Genomic DNA, 13,448 nt, shown 5'->3' with positions numbered 1-13,448 from the left:
ATAGCCGGCTACTGCAGTTAACGCCTTATCTTGACGATGCGGGCCTACTACGGGTAGGAGGCCGTATCGACAAGACTGTGGGTGTCAAGGAGTCTGCGAAGAGGCCAGTGATTCTTGATGGCAAGCATCGAATCACCAGACTGCTCGTAGAACACCACCACAGGCGAGCACTGCACCGAGCTCAAGAACTAGTAGTTAATGAGTTAAGGCAACACTATTGGATTTTGCAACTGCGACCAACTGTACGCGCAGTCGCAGCTCATTGTCTCTTGTGCAAATATCGCCGCGCCATGCCGCAGCCGCAGCGCATGGGTGACCTGCCAGCTGCCCGGCTGCAGCACAACCGTCGTCCGTTTTCGTTCACCGGAATTGACTTTTTTGGCCCAATGGAGGTCACCGTCGGTCGTGGTAGGCAAAAACGCTATGGTATGTTATTTACATGCCTGACAGTTCGAGCCGTTCATGTCGAAATAACGGAAAGCCTTACAACTGACTCGACCATAATGGGTTTGAGACGGATGATAGCCCGTAGAGGTACCCCTACCGCGATATACTGCGATAATGGGACAAATCTTAAAGGCGCCGATTTAGAATTGAAACGCAGTATCGCTGAACTAGACAGCGATGCGCTGCGCCGTGATGGACTCGTGAGAGGAATCGAGTGGAAGTTTATTCCTCCAGGCGCTCCAGAGATGGGAGGCGCATGGGAGCGTATGGTGCGCACTGTAAAATCATCCCTGCGAGCTGTACTCAAGGAACGCGCACCACGCCCAGAGACGCTCTCAACATTGATGGCTGAGGTTGAGGTCTTGGTCAACAGTCGTCCAATAACGTACGTATCGACGGACCCTTCTTATCCAGAAGCTCTGACGCCTAATCATTTTTTGATTGGCACGTCATCAAATGGACCAGCTTTTGGTAGGTACGACAACGAGGACCTCCACCTAAAACGTCAGTGGCGGATAGCGCAACGTCTCACTGATATGTTCTGGGCACGTTGGCTTAAGGAGTATTTGCCTACACTTCTTCCACGACAGAAGTGGACGCGCGAAAGGCGTTCCTTACACGTAGGAGATTACGTAATCCTAGTCGAACCTAACTTAGATCGTGGATCATGGCGGCACGGAATAGTGAGTGCGACACACGCCGGTACTGATGGACGTACTCGCGTGGTCGATGTCCGCACGCGCACCGGTATTTTACGCCGTCCCGTCACACGCGTCGCCTTACTTGCACCAGAGATGGCTCGTGATGACTAGTCATCACTAAGGGGGTGGGATTGTAGGCGACGCATATATTTTATGTGAACTGTACTTTTAGGTTTATCAATTTTTATTGTTGTTGGTTAATTTTGGTACTTGTTACGCCATCTAGTGTAAACTATTCTAATTAAAGCTACATAAAACAATGAACGGTAGCGAGCCCAAGTCATACGCTGCACCTATATATGTAACTGTAGGTAGGAGTACATTGCCAGAATTCACACCCGCCGCGTTGGCTCCTCGCTCGCTCATAGTTTTGGCCTCGTATTTCGCGAATTTACGCCTTTTATTTAACCTGTCGCCTACACCCGTCTGGATATAAAGCCATAAGTATAATTCTTCTCCATTACTATTAGAAAGATGCACTGTACACAGTGTTTGTAAAGCCCAAATCAAATATGCACTGTAAATTGAAGTCGACCCTCGTACTTAAAATACTCTACTCTAGTTACATACAAATCTAAGAATTCTCGAAATAAAAATAAACCTTAAAAGAAATACTGACACCATATCTTGGTTAAGTAAATGTTTATATTGTTTATGGTTTCTCTATTCTAACTTCCTACTATAGAGTTGCTTACGCTTAGTTTGACAATGTATATGTAAGGGAACGACATAGTTGCCGTAGCACTTGGCGTGAAATCTTATCGTGATCGAAGTCTAGCAACCAGTATATAGTAAATACCGAAAAGTCGGCACTGGAGTCACTACAATGCAACAAAAGGGAGAGAAGTCAAATTTGACTTGCCCAGTTCCTTGAAGGCGTCAGGGCCTCGTTGATATCTTAGTAGGCGTAGGTTATAAAGACAAGTGCGGAACCAGGGAAAGCTGGTCACAGTATCGAGGATTGAGTATAAACCAGGTTTATTGTTGCCATCAGAATCTCTCCTAGCAACGGAGATCGATAGTTTATGGGTTGTTAACATCGTGTACTCCCCGACCGGCGTAAGCCGCCGCCATCACGCCGGCCTGTGTACTGCGTGTGAGCAATCACCCTCAATTTATGGTTTCTTACTTGATACATACATTACCTAATAATCTGAGAATAAACGTCGACATTGCATGCACTAATCACGATTGAAATGTTTATTATTACAAGCTACATCTACATATTAGAATTAACCAATATTTGAGTACCTATTTAAATAATAAGAATATTAAAAACCATAAAGCTATTGTTCAATATCTATCAAATAAGACCTTAATGAGACTATATAAATCGCCCTATTTACTAATTAGACTGCAAAGTTAGCTCCGTAATTCCTTGAAATTAGTACAAATCCTAATAAGAACCTACTTCGGTGTCGTATTTGCTTAATTCTTGAATGAGTAAATTATAAAATTTAACAGAATAAGACGTCTGCCGTAGCCAGTTACCCCAAATCCTACGGTAGTCACACACAACACTGACACTCGTTTATGTTTCTGTCATAAATTCGTTTCGATCGGCGCGCGATGGAGGTGCGCGTACCAGGTCGCGCAATGACCGACTGGGTTGGGTTGAGTCAGTGCAGCCGCACGCGCGGGGCGACCGCCGCAAGTTCTACCATACTGACAGTTCAGTTCGCCTTACTCATCTGTTCACCTTAGCCGTTTGATTCTGGACCGTTACCACAATCATGCGTTGTTGTGACAACACTCCATAACGCAACGACCAATAAAACAACGGCCGTTTAACAATTTTTTTTTATACCACGTCGGTGGGAATCAAGCATACGGCCCGCCTGATGGTAAGCAGTTACCGTAGCCTATGGACGCCTGCAACACTGGAGATATTACACGCGCGTTGCCGACCCTTTAAAAACCTGTACACTCCTTTTTTGAAGAACCCCAACTGTAGCCCCTAGCCCCTCGGGCTAAATATTTGAATGTTGTAAGCAAAAGGTCGGGGCTATGGCTAGTCGGCGCAAGATCTCATACTTGACAGTTATGAATTGACCCTTATATATATGGCGTTAAGGTTATCAGTTAAACGGTAGTTCTTATAATCATATAACATATAAAGGTCAATTCACAACTGGCAAATTCCACTATAATATGGCTATTATAAGTACCAAAGATAGATATGATATAACTCCGTAATAGATAGATACAGTGTAAGGAAAAAACGTGCCTCGAAAATCAAGAAAATTTGATTCTCGTTCAGAGGGCGCTACTAGTTTTGGCCTACAGTCGAATAGATGGCGTTGACGGTTTCGTTTGTTATTTAACAATTTTAACGCATATCAGTGAAAGAACATGGGTCAAAATCATAAAAATAATTAATGCAAATAAAAAAATCATTTATCTATATTTAAATACATTTTATCGTATTTTTATAAATCTTCATTTTTAGTTTTAAAGTGTGTCGAAAGATGGCAGTGAATTTACTGGGGTTACAAAATTTACTATGACAGTACCGCTCCAGTATAAGTTACTCTATGTAAGTACGTACTTAAATGCATTGATCAGTCAAGCTAAAGATGCGAAAGGTCATAAAGAACCTGCTTTTGCTTGCAAAACATTTCCGAAAGCTACAAAATCTGCAAGGTACACGATTACTGTGCTAAGTTTTGCTACTGTTGCTATTGAGCAACACCAGCAAAACGAGATACGGATAGGGATTGCCCTATCCGTATCTGGATTTGCTTGTCATTAAAAGGTATCTCAATTGTCATTAATTTGCTTGTCATTAAAAAATATTTCAAGAAGACCACACCACAAATAAAATACCAGAGCGTGCCCTGTCTGTCACCACGCTCACACTGAAACTAGTTTGCACACCTTGATGCTGGGTCTTGTGACGCTGTCCGCAAGACCCAGCATTCAATGGAGAGGGTTCCGTACGTCAAATTCCTTGCGACCTACTCTTACAATTTCCTTGCGTCGTGTTGTTTAGTAATATTTGGTAAAGTAAACGTACCTACCTAAACCTAAGGATTTTCTAAATTCTGATTTATATATAAATTAATTTTAAATCAACTGTAATGTATAAATGCGAAATAAATGAGACTTGTAATAAGCCAAACACGAAACAATCCCACAAGGTACAGTCCGTTAGCAAAACATGAACAGAAATGATTTGCTAGGAAAACCCCTAATGCACCATTGGTGTTATCACAAGCATAATGATAATGACAAATATTTACCGAAACTAAATAGTGGCCAAATTTTTTTCGGCAGTCAGATAAAAGAGAATACAAGTAAAACAAATACAGCTAAAATATGGCCATAGACAAACAAACAATTCGAAACCTCTAATAAACTGTTAATACGCGATAAACGTGGAACCCTAAAATTAAAACGCCAGTCCTACCCCTTGTTTACGACGAGAAGACGAATCTAACGTTTTTTTTGTGATAAAGGGGATTTAAAATAGATATCTACTACCAGTTCAATTGTAAAAGGGGTCGTTCGTCCTTTGAAAGCGTATTGAGCACGTCATGTATTTGATTGACTATTTTAACTCGCATAGGACAAACCCACCGGTAGCTTTCAAAAGCTCACTATTACTTAACTGTAAGACCGAAAAAGCTACTTTATACCAGTAACTGTACTCAAATTGAGTTTCAATGCAACCAAACAAAGCTTAATAGAGTTAGACAGAGGTAACGATCTTTATAGCACACGCAGAGCAAGTGTTCTTTATACGTTATAATTTCATAGAAATTTGACGTTTAAAATAACACTTGCACTGCGTGTGCTATGAAAATCGTTGCAGACTTATCTCGGCCTGACTCTTAGTATCGTAGGAGGTTACGAAAGCAAGTCGATTTAGCTTATAGGAGTTACCTGGCGACGTCTGGGACCGGTTAGAGCATTTGCATGCACGGTTCTCCGTTAACCATGGAATACATATACATACTCGTATATGTACCTACATACTGTCACTACATTTCGTCTATTTACTTTCTTAACGTTTCATCATGTTAATATATGATATAACAAGCTTCTGCCTGCGACTTCGTCTGCTTGTAATGATGATGATGATGATTGACAAAAACTATCCTGTCCGTCCTCGGGCCTCAAACTATCTCCGCACTTACATCTAAATCGGTTCAGCGGATTAAGCGTGAAAGAAAGTACCTAAAATCGTAGTAAAACGTACGGTTTGGCCAAAAACGGTTTAGCTCTGGTTTTCTTTGAGGTGCGGAATGTAACGTACTAAGACAAGACAAGTAAAAGGGCACCTATGTGATCGCGAGTCTTAATAAAAACCTCACAATGCGGAGTCTGTCCGAGGTAGTCCATGATCAATCATCAAAGAGCAAAAGCGTTGATATTGATACATGGTCGGATATCTAAGTGAACATTTTATGTTGGGCAGTTTAACTCCCACTATGCCTACAGTGAGTTTCAAAATGAAGTTAAAAAAACGTTAGGCATATTTAACATAAGAACGTCTGTCCACACCTTAAGTGTCTACTTGTATAACGAGATAATGTTTTTCTATGTTACTTATTGATTAGGCAACGGAAATCATAAAAGGTAGCTATTATTATTGCTTAATGACACCTTAGTTCAGTTGGTCCTTTTAGAAATTTACTTAATGAACTTTGAGTGTGTGTGACAATGACACTGAGACGCTCTTATTACACCTTTAAGTAAAACATGACATGACCATGATATAACGTGTTCCTTCCTTATAAAAAGATAGACTAGGGAAATTAGGGAATAAACAATGGAAAAGTACAGAAGATAGTAACTACCATTAACCTTTTGAACGCTTTATATTATAAACAAAAACGTCACTGTCACGGCAAGGTAACGGGCGCAAGCGAGCGAATGTAAACTTTACTTGAAAGTGTCAAGGTTACTTTGACAGCGTCCGCCATAACCCATATAGTGGTCCTTGGCGCTGTGGGCACGACTAGTAACTACCACTTTAGTGGCTCTTGGCGTTCAAAAGGTTAATATTGTACGCTTTAACAATGTTTGTCTATCTTCGGCTTAATTTTGTTAAGTTATTAACGAATTAAAGACACCATCAGGCCAATTCAAACGTACACTGCCGTCAGAATGATATGGCTACACTGACATCAAAATAAAATTTTCGACATCAGTATACGTTCGAATTAGCCTGTAGTTTTGTGGCATCTTACATCGGATTTCAGCTTCAGTTCGATCATTACCTCCGGAGGCTATATAGGAAATTTAAATCGTATTCAATTGGAATAGAGTTTTGTTTGTTTTGTTTCATTCAATTTTCAAACAAAAAAGGCACTATTTTTTACACAACAGGTTCAAATTTCAGTAAAACCTGTATTTAGTCACAAGTTCTTGATTCTTATTGTATTACGACAATTAAGCAGTGTCATTAAAATTACATGCATGAAAGTGTGTTAGCGTAAGCTATAAACTTATAGGTATGTGTTTGAATTAAGTCCAATAAATATAACACAATTTACATGGGTAATTTTTGCGCTAATAATTAATTGCGCTTAATTAGGTAGTTTTTTTGCAATTTACTTGTCTGTAATAAGTACATTCATAAAGAAACCAAATTATATATCGAAAGTTGAGGCTCTGTTTCTGGAAGGAGGTGAGTAAAACCTTGAATATTATACGGAGTCGTCATCTCTAAAAATACTTAATAGACTAGGAGGACGGTTGCATGAAGGAGCCAGGTTTGGAAAGAGCGACTTGCTGAGTAATTGCTAAATGCTTTTGAAATAATTTTCGGTAGAATCGGAGTCAAATCTTTGTAGGTGACGTGAAATTACTAATTAGTGTTTCCGCTTTAAATAAATAAAAGCTCGTACAAATTCGCTCTGAAATAACAAAAATAATGCAAATGGCTCTTAAAAACCGTGCGCCTTCCACTCTCCTTTCCCCCTACATACTAATCATAATCTAATAATTGATATACCAATTGCAGTTTTTTTTCTGACGCTTTATATCTTTCATTTTCTTAACTCAGGTAGAAGAAGATCATCAAGAACGTAGATTTTATTACTCTTCTTTAACTACTTGGATACTTATGTCAATAATGATACATTGACGACTTCTCCTTCGAGTCGCTTCGTATTCGCCGTCGTATTTATGAGATAACCTACAAAAGGAGTACCTACTTAGTTATAAAAAAAACATACAGTCTTTAAAGCGACAACTTTTGTAAGACGCAGTCAAGCACTTCAACCTGACTCGAGTCCTTACCTACACTACATTATCACATATAATAGCTAACTCGCATTCTAGGTGATTAGAGTCCACAGGACGAACATTTTCACACGGGAAGTAATTATTTGCCGACTCCTACACCCGGGCTGATGGGTAACCGAACGTCGGCAGTCAATACTGAGACTATGTAAATATTCCCCATATCGGCTTGTTTGCTTACCTTGCTCGTGTTTAAAATTTTAGAATTCAACTGGTGGCTCGTAACTTCCCACATTTTATTCAATATTATTTGACCTGAGCACGTTTTGTGACTTATTTTAATGGGATTTATCATACAAACTTTTTTTACTGAGTATTGTTTTCCATGTAAACATACAAACCATGAACAAATCGTATATTTTGCAATACCTAAAGATTTGACTTAGTTGGATTATGTTTATGAGCTAGCTACCTCTGCAGTCTGCAATCTGCAGTATTTATAGGTGTATGGATGCCAAACAGTAAAAGTTAAAAGTTAATTACAAAATAGTATTTCTTACAATTAGTTGTTACAAACAAGTTACAAATCTTTGACGTCATGACACCTCCATTAACTAAATAGCCAATAAAATAGGTAGACTACTTGTAACATAATTTTAGGCGCCTTCGCGCCGTCTCGGATTATATGCAAAACACCTACGCAACTAGGAATAATTTGTTTGTTTTCCAGCTTAATTACTACACGACCTCGTAAAACCGTTAATTAGGCCAAGTGCTGTTTGGGTCAAAATTATTTTCGTTATCTTGTTTCGGACCACTGTATTGTATTTCTGTATTTTATCAAATAAAAAAAAATTACGAGTGCTATTGAAAGCTCCACTCCGTCACATTTTTGGGGCCAAAAAACAAGACAACGAAAAGAATTTTGACTCGTTTACCAATGCTAAACAAATGGAAGCTTGTTCTAATGTTTTTCTATCATTACTCTGAGGTACATACATGTACGTGGATTATAATTTATAACACATGCTAAGCGGCATGGCATAGGGCACGTCTGAACTACTATAAATAGATTTATTGGATATGGATTAGTTTTTCAAGCTGACTAGTTAGTATAGGTATTCTATGGACTACATCAAAGAGTAAAGTAAGTACAATAGGTAAAGAGAGCCCTCTCACCATCACCACCACCATCAGAGCACCATCTCAGATTTGCTCCCGAAACTAACTATGTATGTGTGCGTGCACATATGCATCCGTACGTGTACTTTCGTCCTACATAATATTAGGTCTACTTGGGCGGTTTACAAGTTAATTTTTTTGTTTGATTTCTTGTAACTTATAAAATATTTTTGATTACAATTCAAACAAAAAAAATGACTCGTAAACCGTACAAGTAGACCTAATATTATGTAGAAAAGGTTTTAAAGAGTGGAATTAATGTAACAAAAAAATAATAGTGAAGTAAGTATTTTTATTGCTATCAATTTGGCATACAAACATAGTACCTAATAAGAGCAGAAGTACCAAGTTGGTACCAAGTAGGTTGAATCCATCACTTGCAGCTTCTGACTCTACACATATCCATTTTCTATGCAATAATTGTCACATTAGGAGAATTTGGGGTAATACCTACGCCACGCCACGCCACGCTCTGTAGCTCCGTACACAGTTTGCTCCAGATATTGTTTAAAATATGAGTAATGATGTCATAATTCGGATCCATCTTGTAACTGAAGAATTTCAGGCATAGGTAGTATGTCTTGTTTAAGCGTCACGTGTCTTTAGCGGAATCAAATCGCATGATTTTTTGCAATGTCCTCGGTCTTTTTCATTGCTAGTCTTTTCATCGCTAGCTGCCGTGAGCGCCAATTATGGTATAAGTTAAACTTCGAGAATATCTAAACCTCCCGGCATTGCCTTGAGCACTATTAAAATATTAAGCCTCCAGGTGTTGTAATATTGAGAGGCTAATTTCCTTATTCTTGTGTTTCTTGCTTGGTCTATTTTACTCGGTTACACTTTAAATGAAATTAATATTTAGAGAAAAAATAAGCTTATTTCTGTTTACTATATTTATTTTTGTCTGACAATAAACAACAATTGCCAGGTAACACCATTATAAATAAAGAAAGGTCTTGACAAACTAGGTATAGTTTGTCAAAGGACTGTCTCATTTCAAAGATAGACAGAGAGAATCATACTATCTTTGTCTTGCACTAGTACAAGCATACGGCCCGCCTAGCACCCAAAAGAAAAGGATGAGTATAGTTTTCTTGGTTCTTATTTACTGCCAATTTGATTTGACTAACTATATATGCAACCTGTATGCAACCCTTTCAATGTTGTATTCATGCCTTAAAATTGTATCAATTTTAGAGTGACATCCGGTGACCTAGTTTCCATAATCGGAAGTTTCCTTTACGCAATTTTTCTGTCTTTCTTCAAATTGCCCCTGTCATTCTCCATCTTTACTGACGTTAACTATATTCCTAGTGCCCCCCCCCCCCCCCCCCTCTGGACTACATGGAGTAAATTGCTGGATACTTTGTTATCTGCGCAATGCAAAATCATAATTATAGCTTATTCCCATGGAGACTATATAGCTTATTCCTAGTATGAACGTTTGGAAAGCATCATAAAGAACATAAGTATTGTGAGAGCCTAAGTGTGCCTAAGTTAAGAAGCAATTTTCAATCAACAACTTACATATTTACATAGTTACAGACATGAGTAGATAAAAGCAACAAACTTGCTCGTTTCGAGTTAGTTACGGTCTCTCATTACTCGTATTATACTCGCTCCTATAATTTGCTTGATATGAGATGAATGGATCTCTAATAAAAAGACCGAGCCATACAAATGCCCCGCTGTTACAGCCAGCTTAATACCACACCGTGGGTAATAAACATCGATAACATAATAACGAAAACAAGTGTAACTACTGTAGTGATGTGCGCTACGGAAACTCGTGGCCATGGGTAAGTGTCAGCAACTTTCACGTTAACAACCGCGTGTCAATTATAATTTCAGTCAGTATTCAAGATGCCGACCAAGGGAAAGAGTTTGCGTTTTGTTTTACATTCACAAAGGTTCATTAAATGATATAGGTAATTTATAAAACACTACGAATTATTTTGTTTTGCCGGTAAACATGACAACATTCGGGAAAATTGTCAGTGGAAGAACCTGAGATGAAGAATATTGGCGACGGCACGTCACTATGTGTAACTCTGGTAACTCTCTCGAGATAATGTCAGCGTCGAGTCGGGCAACGATTTATCCTTGTTCCGTTTTTATTAACTTTCGCCACGCGGAAAAATGTTTTGAAACAGTTCATAATAAAATTAGCTGATTCGTGTTCTGCTTAATCCTTCCAAAGAGCTCGGTGTTTTCGACAGCAATTGAATGCCAAACGGCTGTACAAAGGGGCCGCTTTTGGGATCCTAAGTGCACATATACCTAATATATGTAGATAGCAGCTAAGCGCTGCTGTGCTCGCGTAATGATTGCAGTGCACGAGACCAGAAACCGAGATTTTAATAGCGCATTTATTCCTAACAATCCTATCCATGTTTAGAAACAAGAGTTACTTATAAAGAAGGACTAGTTCAAGAAGTTATGAGTGATAACGCAGCGTAAAAAGCTTTTGGATTGCGACGTGGTCTAATTTGGTAGATATACCTATAAAATAGGTTTAGAGACAGGAACTTACTAATTCACTTACAAGTAACAACGAGAGTAGTTTATAATAATATTATTAATGTATGTTAGCTAATATGATTATTTTAACCTAAAGGGTCTTTTACAAATACCCCAATATTATCTCAGAAATGCTCGGTTAAAATAAAGCAGAAACAGTTAAAAGTTATATATATGTAGGTACCAAATGTGCTAAGGATAACCAGGTTAATGTAAATCTTTATGTTTTTTTTTTCAAAAAAGTATAATACGTTTTAAACTTATACTAGATTCGCCAAACTTGCGTTTAACGGCGAAACGTTAGATAAGCTTCATTACTTTCATTAATAGCTATGACTTTGACGAGTTCCTTTGAGACTAGAAACGGATGTTGTAAAATTATAACCAGTTAATACGTTGGCAAATTCAATTTTGTTGCAACGTATTATAAATAGTAATCTAGCTCCTCGTGCCTTTATGAGCAACGCAGTGGTATACCAAGTTGTTAGACAATCATTTAAATATAACGCTGAAATTAAGCGTGGCGAATGTATGGCGGTAGTACTTGGCAGACAGAAACAAACTTAACGTTTTCAATAAAACCTCGCTACTAGCTTATTCATTATTAGCTCTAAATTGCTAGTCTAGTTCATGGGTCGGTATTTTAAGCGAAGGACCCGGGTATTCGGGTATTGTAATTTATTTTTCATATTCTTATTTTTGTAATTCATATTCTTATTTAGATATATTCCTTATGAACCTTAAGAACCTTATTATCCTTAAGAACCCCACACGTCTCTTCTGCTTTCTACTCTAGTTTTAGAAGAAATGATTAGACATGAATGATCTTATTTATATAGGTACTAAAAAAGGTACTCGTACATTTATCAAGCCAAACATTTATGTTGGCAAAACTTCCTAGTTGTGCTGTGACAGGAACGAAAAACAAAAAGTCAATCGAACTCAGACTATAGTATGTACTTATTTAGATTTCCAAGTTTATGTATGTGAAACTTAGTCTGCCTATTTATGGTCGTTCAATGAACCTAGCATGATCGTCGCTTGTTACTTAACCTCAACACGCATAGCAAGTATTTTGCATTAGTAGTTTGTCATAACCTGTGCATGATGAGTGATGAAAATGTAATTCCAAAGGAAAAACGTTTGAAATAAAGACTTGCAATATCCAAGACGAAACATCGTCTCCTCTAAATAAAATGACAGCTCATAACAATCTAATATTGGTTTATAAAATATTAGAACGCACTTAAAGTTAAGTTTTATCACAGGTGCTTTAACCAAGTTATTTACCTACTTTAAATTAAGTAAACGTTATGTTTGACGACCTCTCGAACTTGTATGTCGAAGGTGGAAATTATATTTCGTCACCCAGAAGTATACTTCCGTTAAAGGTACTTGAAAGTACAACCTGATATAACTATACCTATTTTGTTATTTGTTAGTATAATGCACATTATAAATATTTACGGGTGAATCAACTTTTAGAACACTTTTAATTTCGTGTCCCTAGCAAAGAAAAATCGATTTTTCAAAAATCATGTTGATATTTTTACTTTTGTTTACACGGGCATTATTAGATCCATATGTATTAATTTAACACATTGAAATTAGCAACTTGATCAGATAGAAGTTACATTTTATACGGTAACGCAGCAGAAAAAGTTGCATCCCATACAAAAATCAGGGACACCATTTTTGTATTTTTCTGCTGCGTTACCGTAGAACAAAATGTATCTAATAATGCCCGTGTAAACAAAAAAGTAAAAAAATCAACAAAAATCGTTTCTCATTGCTAGGGAGTCTAAAACACGAAATCAGTGTTCTAAAAGTTGATTCACCCTTGGGGTCATTCCAAAGTGACGGGTGGGACATTTTTACTTCTTTTTTACCTACACTTTGATTTATTTCTTCCTAACAACTACAATATTTGTATTAAATACTATATAATCATAAACCCAAATAATCATTTTATACTTCACCATTGAAAAAAGTAATAATTAGAAGTGTGACGGGTGGGACATCAAATGACCCCTCCTCTGCGAGGGCACGACACTTCGCAAATTGTAAACAGCATGATCAAAACTGCTATTCGAATCAAACTTATTGATTCCTAAAAATATGATTAATGAACTTTCCTCTAGATATTCATTTCAATGTAAAAACAGTTTATGAATTTATCACCTGTGGTGTTGTTTTTGCTGGAATGACCCCTTAGTAGAATATTGAACCTCAAATATTTCGATAGGTAATTGAAAATGTTGCTATAAATTCTAAGGCAGAAGTACATTTATCATCATCAAGGGAATAATAGACAAGTTGTCTATAACTTACTATTTATTTATTTTTAATTTCAAGATTGTAGCTAAGCCGACTTTTATATACTAATAGACGCTCTTAGATATTACA

General features: G+C 37.6%; 1 protein-coding gene across 2 annotated transcripts in view; it reads right to left on the bottom strand.

The window, feature by feature from the left end:
* The window catches only part of LOC134754770 (ras GTPase-activating protein raskol), a 238,952-nt gene that overhangs the window by 194,475 nt on the left and 31,029 nt on the right, over positions 1 to 13,448 (bottom strand). The window contains exon 1 of one of the 2 annotated variants that reach the window (XM_063691121.1): positions 2,640 to 2,757. The exons of the other annotated variant lie outside the window; for it this stretch is intronic. The gene's annotated coding sequence lies outside the window, so the exon portion shown is untranslated. Of the gene's footprint in view, positions 1 to 2,639; positions 2,758 to 13,448 lie in introns of those variants that run through there. 2 annotated transcript variants of the gene reach the window in all.

The sequence above is a fragment of the Cydia strobilella genome, chromosome Z (genome assembly GCF_947568885.1).
Source record: "Cydia strobilella chromosome Z, ilCydStro3.1, whole genome shotgun sequence".
NCBI lineage: Eukaryota > Metazoa > Arthropoda > Insecta > Lepidoptera > Tortricidae > Cydia > Cydia strobilella.
Note: the sequence above shows the minus strand (reverse complement) of the source record. Positions and strands in the feature narration are given on the sequence as shown.